This window comes from Bombina bombina, chromosome 3 (genome assembly GCF_027579735.1).
Source record: "Bombina bombina isolate aBomBom1 chromosome 3, aBomBom1.pri, whole genome shotgun sequence".
NCBI classification, from domain to species: Eukaryota; Metazoa; Chordata; class Amphibia; order Anura; family Bombinatoridae; genus Bombina; species Bombina bombina.
Window position 1 is genome coordinate 203,145,558 of NC_069501.1, and position 18,991 is coordinate 203,164,548.

The 18,991-nt window shown below is 40.8% G+C and overlaps 1 protein-coding gene and 1 pseudogene across 2 annotated transcripts in view; both read right to left on the bottom strand.

Moving 5' to 3' along the window:
* The window catches only part of CTPS2 (CTP synthase 2), a 721,417-nt gene that overhangs the window by 420,215 nt on the left and 282,211 nt on the right, over positions 1–18,991 (bottom strand). The window lies entirely within an intron of this gene.
* On the bottom strand, positions 4,265–4,383 carry LOC128654856 (uncharacterized; annotated as a pseudogene).

The following is an 18,991-nucleotide window of genomic DNA, read 5'->3' on the forward strand; positions in this document are numbered from 1 at the left end:
TAATGGATTTTAAAGCTCTTTAAACTGTAAATTCTGACCCCACTGCCTTGCTTTTGTATCTTTCTAAGAGACCCTTGGAGATTGTGCCTTTGTGAACGTTTGTTTTTGTATAGGGGACAAGCTTCCATGCACACTGAGTCCAAACATAGTTGCAAGAGTTCATTTTAAAGTGCTTGCGCCCACATTACTGAACACATAGTAACAAATGCTTGTTCCAGATTACAAGTTCAGTAACGTAGATGCATGCGCTATGAAAGGCACTCTCGTGAACGAGTACATAAAAATCTGTTCACAAAGGTGCAATCTTCTTTAAGGGTCTCTTAGGAAGATAAAAAGTAGCAAGGCAGAGGGGTCACAATTTACAGTTTAAAGAATGTTAAAATCCAATAAAAAAGAGACTCATAAATTTGTCGTCAGCTCACAGCAAAATGGAAACATTCCTTTAACAAACAACAGAAATAAGTAGTATTTAAAACAATTATTGTGAAAGTTGCAAAGTGACCATATAGTGAGGATGGAAATGACAGTTAAAAGTTAATAGTTAAAAATATTAATAATAATTATTAAATACTATAGATACTGTAAAAAATTATAATATATATTTTTACAGTATTTATAATATTGTTTTAATAATTATTAATATGTTTTAATATTTTTGATGTAATATTTCAATGAGGCATCTTAAGATAACTACATTTTCATGTGCGCTAACCAGACACCACGTTAGATCTACATTGTGAAACACGGATTGTGTTACGCATATTTTAAATTTTTAATGTACTTCACATATAAACAAATGTATTTTTTTTTTTATTAAATATATATTTTTATATATATGTAATAATGATCATGTAAAATCGATATCTATACATCTATAGAAATAGATATACAGGTATAGGTATACAGATAGATATATAGAGAAATATATATTTACAATAAAAACAATATGTATGCTTACCTGATAAAACATAATCTATGCTTACCTGATAAATTTATTTATTTCTTGACACGGTGAGCAATTACTGTTGGGAATATTACTCCTGGCCAGCAGGAGGAGGCAAAGTGCACCACAGCAAAGCTGTTAAAGGGACACTGAACCCAATTTTTTTCTTTGGGATTCAGATAGAGCATGCAATTTTAAGCAACTTTCTAATTTACTCCTATTATCAAAGTGTCTTCATTCTCTTGGTATCTTTATTTGAAATGCAATAATGTAAGTTTAGATGCCGGCCCATTTTTGGTGAACAACCTGGGTTGCTCTTGCTGATTGGTGGATGAATTCATCCACCAATAAACAAGTGCTTTCCATCGTTCTGAACCAAAAATAGCTTAGATGCCTTCTTATTCAAATAAAGAAAGCAAGAGAACAAAGAAAAATTTATAATAGGAGTAAATTAGAAAGTTGTTTAAAATTGCATGCTCTATCTGAATCACAAAAGAAAAAATTTGGGTTCAGTGTCCATTTAAGTATCACTTCCCTTCCCACAACCCCCAGTCATTCGACCGAAGGAAAAGTAGAGAAAGGAAATAACACAAGATGTAGGGGTGCCTGAGGTTTATATAAAAAACTATATGAAAACAAGGGAGGGCCGTGGACTCACCGTGTCAAGAAATAAATAAATTTATCAGGTATGCAAAAATTATGTTTTCTTTCTTAAGATACGGTGAGTCCACAAAATCAGCAATAACTGTTGGGAATCAATACCCAAGCTAGAGGACACAGATGATTAGGGACCAAGACAGGTAACCTAAACAGAAGGCACCATCGCTTGAAGAACCTTTCTCCCAAAAGAAGCCTCAGCCGAGACAAAAATATCAAATTTGTAAAATTTGGAAAAAGTATGCAGAGAGGACCAAGTTGCAGCCTTGCAAAACTTTTCTACAGAAGCTTCATTCTTGAAAGCCCAAGAATAGGAGACAGCCATAGTGAAATGAGCTGAAATTCTCTCAGGAGGCTGCTGTCCAGCAGTCTCATAAACCAAACGCATTATACTTCTCAACCAAAGAGAAAGAGAAGTAGCTAAAGCTTTCTGACCTTTATGTTTCCCAGAGAAACAAACATACAGCAGACTGGTGACAATCCTTAGTCGCCTATAGATAGAAATTAAGAGCATGCACAACATCCAAGTTGTGCAACAAACGTTCCTTATGGGAAGAAGGAAAAGGACACAGATAAGGAACGATTTTCTGATTAATATTTTTATCCGCAACAACTTAGGAAGAAAACCTAACTTAGTATGAATAACCGCCTTTATGGCATGAAAGATAAGGCGAATCACACTGCAAAACTGAGAGCTCCGAGACTCTCAGAGCAGAAGAGATAGCAATAAGAAACAAAACCTTCCAAGATAACAACTTAATATCTATGGAATGTAAAGGCTCAAACAGAGCGTGCTGCAAAACTTTAAGAACAAGGGTAAGACTCCAAGGGGGAGCAGCCGACTTAAACAAAGGCCTGATACTGACCAGGGCCTGACAAAAAGATTGCACATCTGGCACGTCCGCCAGATGCTTATGTAGCAAAATAAACAATGCAGAAATCTGACCCTCGGGGTACTGACTGACAAACCCTTTTCCAGACCACCCTGGAGAAATCATAAAAAAAATCTAGGAATCCTACTCTACTCCAAGAGTAACCCTTAGATTCACACCACTAAAGATATTTACGCCATGTCTTATGGCAAATCTTTCTAGAACCTGGCAAGCGATCCTGAGTCATACAGGCCCATTTATCAAAGGGCTTGCGGACCTGATCCGACACTGCGGATCAGGTCCGCAAGACCTCGCTAAATGCGGAGAGCAATACGCTCTCCGCATTTAACATTGCACCAGCAGCTCACAAGAGCTGCTGGTGCAACGCCGCCCCCTGCTGACTCGCGGCCAATCGGCCGCCAGCAGGGAGCTGTCAATCAACCCGATCGTATTCGATCGGGTTGATGTCTGGCGATTCCTGTCCGCCTGTTCAGAGCAGGCGGACAGGGTTATGGAGCAGCGGTCTTTAGACCGCTGCTTCATAAGTTGTGTTTCTGGCGAGTCTGAAGACTCGCCAGAAACACGGCCCTTCAAGCTCCATACGGAGCTTGATAAGTGGGCCTGATAGTCTCAATGAACGACACAGAAAAACCCACACTTAGACAAAACTAAGCATTCAATCTCCAAGCAGTCAGCTTCAGAGATTTAGATGAAGGAAGGGACCGAGAATCAGAAGTCCTTCCTCAGAGGCAGTCTCCCAGGTGGAGAGATGACATTTCCATTAGTTCTGCATAACAGATCCTGCGAGGCAACTCAGGGGCTATTAAAATCACAACCGCTCTCTACAGAGAATACGAGCAATGAGTCGTGGAAAGAGAACAAACAGAGGAAACAGGTATGCAAGAGTGAAATCCAAGAAAAACGCCAGAACATCTATCAGGACGTTCTAAAGATCACATGACCATGAACCGTACCTTTGAAAATTGGAATTCTGTTGAAACGGCCACATAAGCCAACTCCAGAAACCCCCATGTGAGAGTTTACCTAGAGAACACCTCCGGATTGAGATGTTCACTCCCTGGGATGAAATATCTGTCTGTTCAGAAGCCTGATTCCCCTGGAAAGTGGATGACCGACAGCAAATGTGAGCTTCCGCCTACTGAACAAGTCACCTCTTACATGGCTAAGGAACCCTAGTTCCTCCATGGTGGTTGATATAAACCATTGAGGTGATATTGTCCGACTGGAACCAAGTTAGGGACGACTGAGGCCAAGCCATCAGAGCATTGTGAATCACTCTCAACTCCAAGATGTTAAAGTAAAGAGGAGAGCAGATACTTCCAAGTCCATAATCCTTAAACAAGACCCAGACAGCTTACTAGCCCAGCAGGTTGGCATCCGTGGACACCCAGGAATAGCTCCAGAAGCAAACGCCCGGAAATAGATACTCCTGAAAAAATACTACTAGAGAAAGTCTCTTGTTCTGAACTAATCTATCCTTTAAGAAAGATCCGAAAGTTCTCCATGTAAAATAGCAAAAGGAATGATGTCCATCGAATACCATCAGACCAATTCCCTCCATACACAGAGTCACTGAAAAGTGAAGAAAAATCAACTGCAGCTAAATCCAAACTCCGAACCTCCTGGTTGCAAGATGGATAAGCTATCCACCGGCCACTAGAGCTTGCTGTTGGCTGGACAGTAGACTGCAGAGAGGGGAAAAGCAATAAATCATTGATTATCTGATCTCTGTTAGACATCTTCTCCTAGATAGAGAATCTAATAAGGTCCAAGCATACCGCACCTGGAGTTCCCAGGCGGTCTCCCATCCAGGTACTGACCAGGCCTGACCCTGCATAACTTCTGAGATCAGACAGAATCTATTGCATTCAGGGTATTGTGGCGGTAGTCCCAAATAAATCACCCTTGTGGATGGAACAAGATCTCTTAAAATAGAGTTTGCTGGAGTAAAGATGCCAAGAAAAACACCCTTGCAATATCCCAAGACCTAGAGGACTGTCTAGGATGACGAAAACTCCAAAAACTTGAGAAGATCCCGATCAAGGGAACAATAAATCTCTCAGGTCTATGTTCATTATGAACAGGCCCTCTTGACTCAAAGGAGAATGATACTACTTTGAAGGTCAGAATCTGAGATACTTGTGGTAAATACCTTGATCCCGTTCCCAAACTGTGACTGGAACTATCACTCCCAGAGATGAAGAACCTGAACCCAGTTCAAGGAAACCTCTCATCCTACTTGGATTGCAGATACTCAAGAAAGAGAAATCTGCCCCTGGGAGGAAATCTTAGATTGGACTCCAAAAAGGCATGACTGACCCTGCAGAGAGCGAAAAAAGAAACTTTCCTTTAGTCTTACTCTCTTGACGAGTAGTAGAAAAACCTTTTTCTTCATTAAAGTCAGAGGATAATTCTGCTAGACCAAGTCCAAACAAGGTTTCATCCTTAAAAGGAGACGCCAGAAGCATGGATTTGGAGGAAACATAAAGAATTGAATCTGCAATTGCAGAACTATAAAGCCTAGGCTGTACCACTAAACCACAGGTAGACTTCTCAGCTGACCATAGATTTCTGCCTCAATGCCTGGCGTCTAGTACAGCAAGACTAATAAGACAAGACATTGCTCTAAATTAATTAAACCTCTAGCTTCTTATCCATAGATCCGTAAAGGAGCAGCTACCCTCCATAGGGCTCAAAGTTCTCTGAGCCATAGTAGAGAAGCTCCCTTCTACCTAGGTCACCAAGCATTTTAAAGGAGTCAGCAACAGGAAAATCCTTTAAAGGAGGGTAGACAGGGAGAAAGGTATCCCTAGCTTCTCCTACACCTGTGAAAATTCCATAGCACGTCTATAAACATTTCCTCATAGAAATGATCAAGTTTACAAAACTTCCAAGGGTTGACAACAACAGGGATATCAATGTCGTCCAAGTAGCTAAAACCTCCTATAACAGTACACAAGGTGTGCAAGCATACATCTGAAGGATATGATTTCAGCATCAGATGAAGGAATTATACTGTCCAAATTTAAAATTTCACCCTCAGAAACTACCAGTGAATCTTCCTCACCAGACTTAGGATAGAGGATGACCCGTGTAGCAGAAAATGAAGCAGAAACCGTACATCTGAACTTTAAATGTCCTCTTGCATTTTCCCTGTAGGTAAGGGGAAAAAAAAACAGATAAAGTCACAGATACCACAGAGGATACCTGAACTGCAAAATCTGTAGGCAAATACACTCCTCAAGGAGATAGAGAGGAACCGCAGGGCACTGCATGTGACACCATTGAGGCTTGGGACATATAAGGAGAAAGCTGTGGCATTGCCTGAACAGCATCATCCTAGGAGGCATAAGGCTCAGATTTATCTCCTCTTGCATTTGAACCATTATTAGATTTTGCTAAGCAAGAGCACAGAAAAAACATATTTTAATCTGTCTAAAGTTATCCTAAGAGGCAAAAGGCTCCATAGAATATTGCAATTTAAAATAATATATTCTGAATATGAGGGACAGAAATTTAATAAAAAACAATGTAATCCTCAAGTCAATAACATATGTTCCTAGGCTGTTCCAACTAGAACATAAGCCCCTTATTTAAAAAGCTATTAAAAGGAAAATTAAACATTTATTCCCCCATTATAAACTCATAATTGAGGATTTATGAAAAAAGTGTTATGATGTCATTGAAAACCAATACAAAAACAAAACACATTAGGTTATATCACTATTAGCACCATGGCTATGAGATATATACAGCTGTAATAGTACACGCTCTCAAAGTCAAGCAGAAATAAACTACACTCTGTTTCTAAAATGGTGCCGCTCAGCTAAGAGAAGAAAGGAGCCGAGGCCACCAAATCAGCAGGGAAATGAAGAGCGCAATATAGTACTTCATCCTGCCGATAAAACACATTGACACAATACTGACTCTAAGTATGCATACAAATAATGACAAGAGGCATTAAACATAGACACAGTACTGCCGCTTCATACTGCCTAAATACATGTTCTTATATAATAATATATGCAGCTGTCTCCATAAAAAAAGTCTGCTTCCTAAAAGCAGATAAATATCGTATCAGGTAGCGATATCTGGTACCGCTCCGTTATAGGAGTCCAATATGAAGGCGCCGACAGAAAGGCACGCTCTCTAGTCACTGAGAGCGATACACGATAGATTGGGATAGCCTAAGTCATATTAAGGCATTTCTAACCATCCTAAAACATCAACTTTTAGTAAGCCAGTGAAGCTAAAAACACATCTGAGCCCCTAATAGAGGTTATACAAGTTCCTAACTGATTGAAAGCTACCACAGCCCTACTGAAGAGATTAACGTGGAGTACAGCTATACCCAATTTTCAGGAAAGATCAGAGCAAATGTGCTAAGGCTTTCAAAATAATAAAATCTTGATAGAACAAATTCTTTAACAGACACCTAAACTTCACCTCCTCCTTGCACTGAAGGCAAAGAGAATGACTGGGGGTTGTGGGAAGGGAAGTGATACTTAACAGCTTTGCTGTGGTGCTCTTTGCCTCCTCCTGATGGCCAGGAGTGATATTCCCAACAGTAATTGCTGATTCTGTTGACTCACTGTGTCTTAAGAAAGAAATTTCTTTATTTCCGGATATGGTGAGTCCACGGCTTCATCACTTACTGTTGGGAATATCACTCCTGTTCAGCGGGAGGAGGCAAAGAGCACCACAGCCAAGCTGTTAAGTATCACTCCCCTTCCCACAATCCCCAGTCATTTGGCCAAAGGGAAATGGAGAAAAAAGAAGCAACACAAGGTGTAGAGGTGCCTGAAGTTTATACAAAAATGGCTGTCTTAAAATAAAGGACGGGGGCCGTGGACTCACCATATCCGGAAATAAAGAAATTTATCAGGTAAGCATAAATTGTGTTTTCTTTCCTAAGATATGGTAAGTCCACAGCTTCATCACTTACTGTTGTGAACCAATACCCAAGCTAGAGGACACAGATGAATAGGGAGGAACAAGACAGGTAGACCTAAACAGAAGGCACCACTGCTTGAAGAAACTTTCTCCCAAAAGAGGCCTCAGTTGAGGCAAAATAATCAAATGTATTAATTTTGGAAAAAGTCTATAAAAAGGACCAAGTTGCAGCCTTGCTAATCTGTTCCACAAAAGTAAAATTTTTGAAAACCCAAGAAGAGGAAACAGCTCTCGTGGAATGAGCCGAAATCCTCTCAGGAGACTGCTGTCCAGCAGTCTCATAAGCCAAACAAATTATACTTCTCAACTAGAGAGAAAGAGAAGTAGCAGTAGCTTTCTGACCTTTACCTTTCCCAGAGAATCAAACAGAACAGAGGACTGGCGAAAATCCTTAGTCGTTTGTAGTTAGACTCTTAGAGCATGCACAACATCCAAGTTGTGCAACAAACATTCCTTATGAGAAAAAGGATTAGGACATAGGGAAGGAAAAACAATTTCCTAATTAATATTTCTATCTGAAACCACTCTAGGAAGAAAAAAAACGTACGCAGAACCGCCTTATCGGCATGAAAGAAAAGATAAGGTGAATCACACTACAAGATGAGAGTTCCGACACTCTCCGAGCAGAAGAGACATTTTCCCTAGGTCTGCATACCAGATCCTGCGAGGCCACTCAGGGGCTATAAGAATCACCAATGCTCTCTCCTGTTCGATTCGAGCAATGACTTGTGAAAGGAGAGCAAACGGAGGAAATAGGTATGCAAGACTGAAATTAAAAAAAAAAGGCCAGAACATCTATCAAGGCGGTCTGCCGATCACTTTACCTTGAACCGTACCTTAGAAGCTTACTCCAGAACCCCCCATTTGAGGGTTTACCTAGAGAAAACCTCCAGATGGAGAGCCCACTCCCCGGGATGAAATATCAAACTGTTCAGAAGTCCGATTTAATACCTGGCAACAGCTTGATTCAAACTGCAGGCCTTTATTTGGTAGGCTGCTTGCTTACCCACTATGTCACCAGGTTTTTTTTCCCAATTGTGGAAAGTGGATGACAGACAGCAATTGTGAGCTTCCGCCCACTGAACAATCCAAGTCACCTTCTGGCTAAGGAACTCTGAGTTCCTCCATGATGGTTTATGTAAGCCATTGAGGTGATATTGTCCAACTGGAACCAAGCTAAGGATGACTGAAGCCAAGTCATCAGAGCATTGTAAATCTCTCTCAACTCCAAGATGTTAAAAAGGAGGGCAGACACTTCAGATTCCATAATCCCTACGTCTTAAACAAGTCTCCGACTGCTTCCCAGCCCAGCAGGCTGGCGTCCGTGGTCCCATTACCCAGGAACATCTGCGGACGCACGTGCCCTGAGACAAAAACTCCTGAAAAAACACTACGAGAGAGAGTCTCTTGTCGACTGATCTAGATCTGTCCTCTGAGACAGATCCGAATGTTCTCCATTTTATGGAGAATAGCAAAGGGATTGATGTCCATGGAAACCAACAGACCAATTCCCTCCATACATTGAGTCACTTGAAAAATGAACGAAAAATCAACTGCAGTAAGATCCAAACTCCCAACCTTCTGGTTGCACGATGGATAAGCTATCTAACGGACCACTAGAGCTTGCGGATGGCCAGACAGTAGACTGCAGAGAGAGGAAAAGGAATAAATCCTTGATTAACTGACCTATGTTAGAAATCTTCTCCTAGATAGAGAATATATTAAGGTCCCCAAATAAATCACCCTCATAGATGTAACAGAGTAACTCTTCTCCAGATCCATTTCCCATCCATGGGAAAGTATATTGGACAAAATCTCTGGAAAGAGAGTTTGGTCGAAGGAAGGATAACACATGAACCATATATTGTCCAGAAAAGCACCCTTACAATACCCCAAGAATAAAGAGCATAAAGAGGAAAAGAAAAACTTTCCTTTAGTCTTACTCTCTTGACGTGTGGCAGAAAAAAAACTTTTTTTCATATAGTCAGAAGATAATTCTGCCAGACCAAGTCCAAACAAGGTCTCATCCTTGAAAGGAAACACCAGAAGAGTGGATTAGAAGGAAACATAAAATATTGAACCTGCAAGTGCAGAACTATAAGGCCTAGGCTGTACCACTAAGCCACAGGTAGGCTTCTCAGCTGACCAAGATTTTAGCCACAATGCCCAGTGGGCTAGCATAGCAAGTCTAATAAGACAAGGCATTGCTCTAAATTAACAATTAAACCTCCAGCTTCTTATCCATGGATCCGTAAAGGAGCAGCTACCCTCCATAGGGATCGAATTTCTCTGAGCCAAAGTAGAAAAGCTCCCATCTACTTAGGGCACCGTGCATTTTAATGGAGTCAGCGACAGGAAAATCCCTTAAGGGACGGGAGACAAGGAGAAAGGTATCCCTTGCTTCTCCTATTTCTGTGAAAATCTTCCAGGTACGTCTAGAAACACTTTCTCATAGGAAGGAACATCATAGAAAAATAAAATTTACAAAAAAACTTCCAAGGGTTAACAACGACAGGATCATCGATGTCGGCCAAGTAGCTAAAACCCCCTTTAACAATACACGAGGTGTTCAAGCATACATCTGAAGGAAACCACTTCAGCATCAGATGCAGGAATTATACTGTCCTAATCTGAGATTTCACCCTCAGAAGCTACTCCTCACCAGACAAGGGAGAAAGAACAACCTGTGTAGCAGAAAATAGAACAGAAACCTTACTATCTGAATCTTCAAATGTCCTCTTGCGTTTTCCCTGTATGAAAGGAAAAGCAGATAAAGCTGCAGATATCGTAGAGAATACCTGAGCTTTAAAATCTGCAGGCAAATACACTCATCCAGGAGATTGAGAGGAACCACAGGACACTGCATGTGACGCCATAGAGGCTTGGGACGTATAAGGAGAAAACTGTGGCATTGCCTGAACAGCATCATCCTGGGAGACATTGGGTTCAGAGGCAACGCTCTATATCACAAGAGATCCAGTGAATAAAGAAAACATATAATTGCATATGCGAGACAATATTTTAGCTTCTAAAACCCAAACAGAATTCTTTTCCAAAGAAAAACTGAGAGGGAAGAATATTCAAAATAAATATTTATAATAACAAAAAATTGACACTTTAAATTCAAACAGTTATTTGAAATGGAATTAAGAACATCCCTGTCAGGATAGAAATCCCCCATCTAAAAGGCTTATCACTATACCACAGTGGACTTAACGCTATAGCACACACAGTATAGGGAAAATAAAAAATAAAAAACATGATTTAATTAAGTAAATAGAAATCAAACAAATACATGGTGACATAGTATAAAATGAACATTTAACATAAAACTTCATAAACGTTTCCATTATAACTTCCCAGGGACAGGCTGAGCTAACACGCTGCTCCATTCTCAGCCGGAGTATGAAAGATGTGGTCACCTGACCAGACCCGGCGATAGACAAAAAAATGGCGCAGCTCCCCTTCTCTAGGGAAGAAGGAGACAGGGACACAGCAGCAGCATGAAGCGCGGAAATTATCCCCTGCGATTTTCCTACTTTGCGCTTCATTCTAACCACCAGCAGATCTCTAACATAAGAGAGGTGGGAACGAATTCACATAGAAATGGCGCCCTCCACTAGAACAGAGGAAACAACACATGAGCAGCCCCTCAGATTGCGCAGCCAAAGTAAAAGGCGCGCATACAAGAACTGACTGTAAATTAAAAAAAAATAAAAAAATGTGCATGCTATACCTAAGAGAGCTACACAAACCCAACAGAAAAATTCACACTACAGGAATAAAAATTAATTAGAGGTATCATTAACCGCTTAGGCGCCTCTAAATGTAAATACATGAGCCCAAATATAAATCAGGGGATTCTAAATAAAGGTAATCACCCCTAGTCTCCTGTCATCAAAAAGTGCCTGCATCCTGCTAAAAATATCTTACTTAAAGAGACAGTCTAGGCCAAAATAAACTTTCATGATTCAGATAGAGCATGTCATTTTAAACAATTTTCCAATTTACTTTTATCACCAATTTTGCTTTGTTCTCTTGGTATTCTTAGTTGAAAGCTTAACCTAGGAGGTTCATATGCTAATTTCTTAGACCTTGAAGTCCACCTCTTTCAGATTGCATTTTAACAGTTTTTCACCACTAGAGGGTGTTAGTTCACATATTTCATATAGATAACACTGTGCTCGGGCAAGAGAAGTTATCTGGGAGCAGGCACTGATTGACTAGACTGCAAGTCTGTCAAAAGAACTGAAAAAAAGGGGCAGTTTGCAGAGGCTTAGATACAAGATAATCACAGAGGTTAAAAGTATATTATTATAACTGTGTTGGTTATGCAAAACTGGGAAATGGGTAATAAAGGGATTATCTATCTTTTAAAACAATAAAAATTCTGGTGTAGACTGTCCCTTTAAGGATATATATGTCCCACCTAATGTTGCAGAGTGTCTCTTAACCCTTCTAGTGCCAGTCTCCCACCCCAGAAGACTAAAAGGCACTTACCTGTAGTCTAGCCGTCCGGCAGGAGGACAGCCTACCCGGTATGAGAGGATGCCACTCCTTACAGAGACCTGTAGAAAAAAGAGAGAACAGAGTAAACCTACTCTGGCTTTCTATTTGAGGGCAGCAACAATGTTAGGAAAATGCAGCAAAGCCCACATCACAAGTTCCTAACTGCTTTAAAGCCACCACTACTCTACTGACTACAACTATACCCAGAACACAGGAAAGATCAGAGCAAACCTACTCAGGCTTTCAAAATAATAAAATCTTGATTGAAGTGAAATTAATCTAAATTTCATCAGACACCAAAACTTCACCTCCTCTATGCACCAAGGCAAAGAGAATTACTGGGGATTGTGGGAAGGGGAGCGATACTTAACAGCTTGGCTGTGGTGCTCTTTGCCTCCTCCTGATGGCAAGGAGTGATATTCCCAACAGTAAGTGACGAAGCCGTGGACTCACCATATCTTAGGAAAGAAAATAACATTGCCCTGTATGTGAAGAACATTGGAATATGAAATATTAAAGTGATGGTAAACTCTTCCCTTTATAAAATCAGATCTGGAATGTAAGCTCTATTTTAGATGAAGTTTAATTCATTAGCTGTAATGAAGATGCAGTATAACTTAGTTATTAATATAGATATGAAATGCAAATACTGCATGCTCCTCCGCCCACTTCAAAAGTAAACTTTTCTGTGAGCTAAAGATTGAATTGTTGTCCAATCAGCGCTCTCCCCATATGGCACTTTTGTTGTAGCTAGAGCATTGATTGGAGAGTAATTCAATCATTTAGCTGACAGGAAAATTGACTTTTGAAGTGGGTGGTGTAACGTGGGGTATTTGCATTTCATATCTATATTAATAACTAAGTTATAGCGCATCTTCATTGCACATGATGAATAAAACCCCATCTAAAATAGCTCTTACATTCCAGATCTGATTTTATAAAGGGGAGAGTTTACCATCACTTTAATAACTCCGGTCGAGTTGGCGGTGAGCGGTAAGTGTTATGTTTATTTATTCTATGCTCTCCATTGAAGTCTATGGGACAAATGCATTAGGGGAGTTGAAAAATCCGGAAGTTAGCGCAGGTCGGGTTTTACTCGTGCCCAAACTTTTTTCTTTTAACTTGTAATACGCATGCTACCCGATGCGCACAAAAAACTTACTTCTAGCAAAATGTACCCTCGAGTGGGATCACTAAATGGAGTGTCACTTATAATCTAGCCCATTGTTGAATATAGGTCAGTAATAAAGATTACTAAAATACAGCTCAAGTAAATGAAGTTTTCTTTTATTGAGGTTTTAGAAATTACAAAACAAATATAAAAGGTCAATACATATGACTAACAAAAACAAGCAAAGTTACACATTCGACTCAATATCGTAAATACATATAAGATATTCTGTATACAAGTATGAACTACTAATTTGAGACCTCATTTGCAGTATTAAATATCTCCCACTGGTACTAAAAGGCCACTCTTGGACCTCACATTACTCCTCAATGCTATATAAGGGAGTCTAGATATGTTATTGGTCGCTCATGGACCAAAATGATATGGTTAAAGGAAAGGAAAGTAAAATTGGCAAATTTTCAGAATTTCTAGATATCTTTTATAAACTAGGAACAAAGTGCAAACACAGAACTTATTCGTTTTTGGATAATACCGAAACTCCTATGATGTATTCAGCTCACTTAAAGTGGTCTCCCCCTTTTATGAGATTAAAAAACTACACTTGGACCCATGGAATAAACATAGGAGATCTAATGTAATAAAAAAGGGTTAGGGTGCAAACATTATGAATAGACCATATTTGTTTATATGCAAAACTAGGTACAAGTCTGGTGATATAGCTCAGCATTTGTATATATGGGTCTGGTATTGTATCACCATAAAGTACTATATAGCACAATAGTCAAATTACTGGAAAATAGGATATTAGATAATATTGCTGAGATGTTGTAAGGAAACCTTAGTCACTAGGATGCTGTATGTGTAGGTGGAAATTATGCTGATTGGGGATCGGTCTGAGTTTACCTAGGATAGGACTATTGTGGTTACAAACAGTTTTATATCTGATCAGTTGAAGAAGAACAATATTCAAAGGGAATATATCATGAGCAAGGGAGTAGTCAAATTATGGTAGCTCTCTGAATTTACCAATTTTCCTATCTCTCCAGATGTCCAACGTTTATACCCTCTTAGAATAATCACGTGGGTATTACTCCTATAGAGACATATCAAAAGTATGGTATTTAAAGTACAAACAACCTAATGGATATTATAAGCATAAATGTCACTTGTGTATTGACTTCATGGCTATATGTAACAAGTAAATGGGTGCCTTAAGGTATGTAAGCAATATAAGCTTAAGTGGGTCATGTCTCTTAAAAAACAAGTCAGTTTCCATATTAACACAACCTAACAAGCTAAACAGATAGTGAAAGCAACTTCTAATAGTCAAGTACTAACATGTAAAATAAAGCACTTCAGAGATACAACATCCATTAACACTTAGTTTATACCCAATCACTGTAGAGATGTGAATATTGGGTCAATATATCCTCTTCCTCTGACCACTATTATGTAAGGGCATATTAATAGCTAATATGTAACTTTGTAAACAAATAAGCATAGCATTTTATAAAAAAGAGGAAAAAACAGTGACTCTAAAACAGAAAATGAACATTATCAAAAATGTTCTGATGAAGAGAACTTTAACCTAGTCAGCCGACATCAGAGCGCAAAATTAAAAAGTCATTTATCAAGACTGAGTTCAATATCGTGCAGGATCTCGATCGTGTGACCAGGGAGGTTGAAAATAGTGATGTCAACACTCAAAAGCCTCCGCAAACATCATCTGTACTGTCAGCTGTAATGGACTTAGTTAGGGGTTGAAGTTGCTCAGATCTCTGTGTGTCACCAGCACACTTTGTGACCTTAAGGTCTGGAGAGTCTCAGTTGGAGTGAGTAGTGTAACTCATATCAATCGGTCCGATAATAAGCTCATGGCTGGTATATGAGTTCTTCTTCCTCCTCTGGAATTCCAATTGTGCAGCATGAGTGTTAGGAGGTGTTGCGAAGTCAGCGTGACTGGCTATGGAATTTCCTTCATGATGTGAGGAAGGGCGATGTTTAAAATTATTGCTCTTTATATTGCGGCTGTTATCACTTTCCAGTATGGTCCCAGCACTCTTGGGGGTTGTAGGGAAACACACGCAATCCTAGCGATGCTCCAGTAGGCTGAATCTGGCTCCAAATCGGACAATCATGATATATTTTAAAAGGGCATTATCTGCTGTGATTTAATTAGTGGTCAAAAGTAGTTGATGAAGAGTTGAAGAGAAGATTAGATGCAGATTGATATCCAAATGTGGAGCAGCAGACAGTCTTGCGACCTATCATGGCCGCCGCCCAGTGTCAGGGTTTTTTCCCTCTTTTGTTTGCCATGTGCTTCTGGCAGCCATTTTACTCACCTCTCTTGCTGACTTGGTGCATTCTGTGTGATGCTGCTCATTTCCTGCACTTCCTTTTATGGCCAGACTGGTGTTCATCATCAGTGTGAGACAGGATGCAGTCTCAGAATTGTGATGTCATCACTTATTCGCATTATTTAAAGGGCCTCTGTTCATTATTCTTTGTCCTTGCATTGTCTCAGACCTGTTTGTTTGTAAGAACTCCTGTTTATTACTTGGCTGTCTGACGTCCCTCCTGGTTGCGGATCCCTGGCTTGTTCCTGACTCTGCTGTTCTCCTTGTTCCTGATTCCGGCTTGTCTGACAACTCACTTTGGCTCCTGACTCGGCTCGTCTGACTATTTATTTGCTTTGGCTCCTGACTCGGCTCGTCTGACTACCAGCTCTGGTTTTGATTCCTGGCTTATTATTTGTTTTGTGGACTTTTTATTATTTTTTTCTATTAATAAAGGTGCGATTATTTTTGCACTTTTCGTCTCTGTCTGATTCCTGGCACCCTGACACCCGGAAGTTCACAAAGAGTATATTTTTCTATCTCACAGTTAAAAAGTAAAAAAAAAAAAAAAAAATATAACAAACAAATCGCTAATAGATAATGCTATGAAAACAGAATTTATGCTTACCTGATAAATTACTTTCTCCAACGGTGTGTCCGGTCCACGGTGTCATCCATTACTTGTGGGATATTCTCCTCCCCCACAGGGAAAGGCAAGGAGAGCACACAGCAAGAGCTGTCCATATAGTCCCTCCCAGGCTCCGCCCCCCCAGTCATTCGACCGACGGTTAGGAGAAAAAAAGGAGAAACTATAGTGTGCCGTGGTGACTGTAGTGTATAGAGAAAGAAATTCTTCAAACCTGATTAAAAAACCAGGGCGGGCCGTGGACCGGACACACCGTTGGAGAAAGTAATTTATCAGGTAAGCATAAATTCTGTTTTCTCCAACATTGGTGTGTCCGGTCCACGGTGTCATCCATTACTTGTGGGAACCAATACCAAAGCTTTAGGACACGGATGAAGGGAGGGAGCAAATCAGGTTACCTAAACAGAAGGCACCACGGCTTGCAAAACCTTTCTCCCAAAAATAGCCTCCGAAGAAGCAAAAGTATCAAATTTGTAGAATTTGGACAAAGTGTGCAGAGAAGACCAGGTCGCTGCCTTACATAGCTGATGAACAGAAGCCTCGTTCTTGAAGGCCCATGTGGAAGCCACAGCCCTAGTAGAGTGAGCTGTGATTCGTTCAGGAGGCTGCCGTCCGGCAGTCTCGTAAGCCAATCGTATGATGCTTTTCAGCCAAAAGGAAAGAGAGGTAGCAGTAGCTTTTTTGACCTCTCCTCTTGCCAGAATAAACTACAAACAGAGAAGACGTTTGTCTGAAATCCTTTGTTGCTTCTAAATAGAACTTTAAAGCACGGACTACATCTAAATTGTGTAACAAGCGTTCCTTCTTTGAAACTGGATTCGGACACAAAGAAGGCACAACTATTTCCTGGTTAATATTCTTGTTGGAAACAACCTTTGGAAGGAAACCAGGTTTAGTACGCAAAACAACCTTATCTGAATGGAACACCAGATAGGGCGGATTACACTGCAGAGCAGATAATGCAGAAACTCTTCTAGCAGAAGAATAGCAACCAAAAACAGAACTTTCCAAGATAACAACTTGATATCTATGGAATGTAAAGGTTCAAACGGAACCCCTTGAAGAACTGAAAGAACCAAATTTAGACTCCAGGGAGGAGTCAAGGGTCTGTAAACAGGCTTGATCCTGACCAAAGCCTGAACAAAAGCTTGAACATCTGGCACAGCTGCCAGTCGTTTGTGTAACAAGACAGATAAAGCAGAAATCTGTCCTTTTAGAGAACTCGCTGATAATCCCTTATCCAAACCTTCTTGGAGAAAGGAAAGGATCCTAGGAATTTTAATCTTACTCCATGAGAATCCCTTGGATTCACACCAACAGATATATCTTTTCCATATTTTATGGTAATCTTTCTAGTCACAGGTTTTCTGGCTTGTACCAGAGTATCTATCACAGAATCCGAAAACCCACGCTTAGACAAAATCAAGCGTTCAATTTCCAAGCAGTCAGCTGGAGAGAAACTAGATTTGGATGTTCGAATGGACCTTGTACTAGAAGATCCTGTCTCAAAGGTAGCTTCCATGGTGGAGCCGATGACATATTCACCAGGTCTGCATACCAAGTCCTGCGTGGCCACGCAGGAGCTATCAAAATCACCGAGGCCTTCTCCTGTTTGATCCTGGCTACCAGCCTGGGAATGAGAAGGAACGGTGGAAATGCATAAGCTAGGTTGAAAGTCCAAGGCGCCACTAATGCATCCACTAGAGTCGCCTTGGGATCCCTGGATCTGGACCCGTAGCAAGGAACCTTGAAGTTCTGACGAGACGCCATCAGATCCATGTCTGGAATGCCCCATAATTGGGTCAACTGGGCAAACACCTCCGGGTGGAGTTCCCACTCCCCCGGATGAAAGGTCTGACGACTCAGATAATCCGCCTCCCAGTTTTCCACTCCTGGGATGTGGATCGCAGACAGGTGGTAGGAGTGATCCTCCGCCCATTTGATGATCTTGGTCACCTCTCTCATCGCCAGGGAACTCCTTGTTCCCCCCTGATGGTTGAAGTAAGCAACAGTTGTCATGTTGTCTGATTGGAATCTTATGAATCTGGCCTTTGAGGCCAAGCCCGGAGAGCATTGAATATCGCTCTCAGTTCCAGGATGTTTATCGGGAGAAGAGACTCTTCCCGAGACCATAGACCCTGAGCTTTCAGGGAATCCCAGACCGCGCCCCAGCCTAATAGACTGGCGTCGGTCGTGACAATGACCCACTCTGGTCTGCAGAAGCTCATTCCTTGGGACAGGTGATCCTGAGTCAGCCACCAACGGAGTGAGTCTCTGGTCTTCTGATGTACTTGAATCACTGGAGACAAGTCTGTATAGTCCCCATTCCACTGTTTGAGCATGCACAGTTGTAATGGTCTTAGATGAATTTGCGCAAAAGGAACTATGTCCATTGCTGCAACCATCAACCCTACTACTTCCATGCACTGAGCTATGGAAGGCCGTAGAACAGAGTGAAGAACTTGACAAGCGTTTAGAAGCTTTGACTCTCTGACATCTGTCAGGAAAATCTTCATTTCTAAAGAATCAATTATTGTTCCCAAGAAAGGGACTCTTGTTGACGGAGACGGGGAACATTTTTCTATGTTCACCTACCACCCGTGAGATCTGAGAAAGGCTAGAACAATGTGTGAGCCTTTGTCTTTGAAAGAGACGACGCTTGAATTAGGATGTCGTCCAAGTAAGGTGCCACTGCAATGCCCCTGGGTCTTAGAACCGCTAGAAGGGACCCGAGCACCTTTGTGAAAATCCTTGGAGCAGTGGCTAGTCCGAATGGGAGAGCCACAATAGGTAATGTTTGTCCAGAAAGGCGAACCTTAGGAACTGATGATGATCTTTGTGGATAGGAATATGCAGATACGCATCCTCTAGATCCACGGTAGTCATAAATTGACCCTCCTGGATTGTAGGTAAAATCGTTCG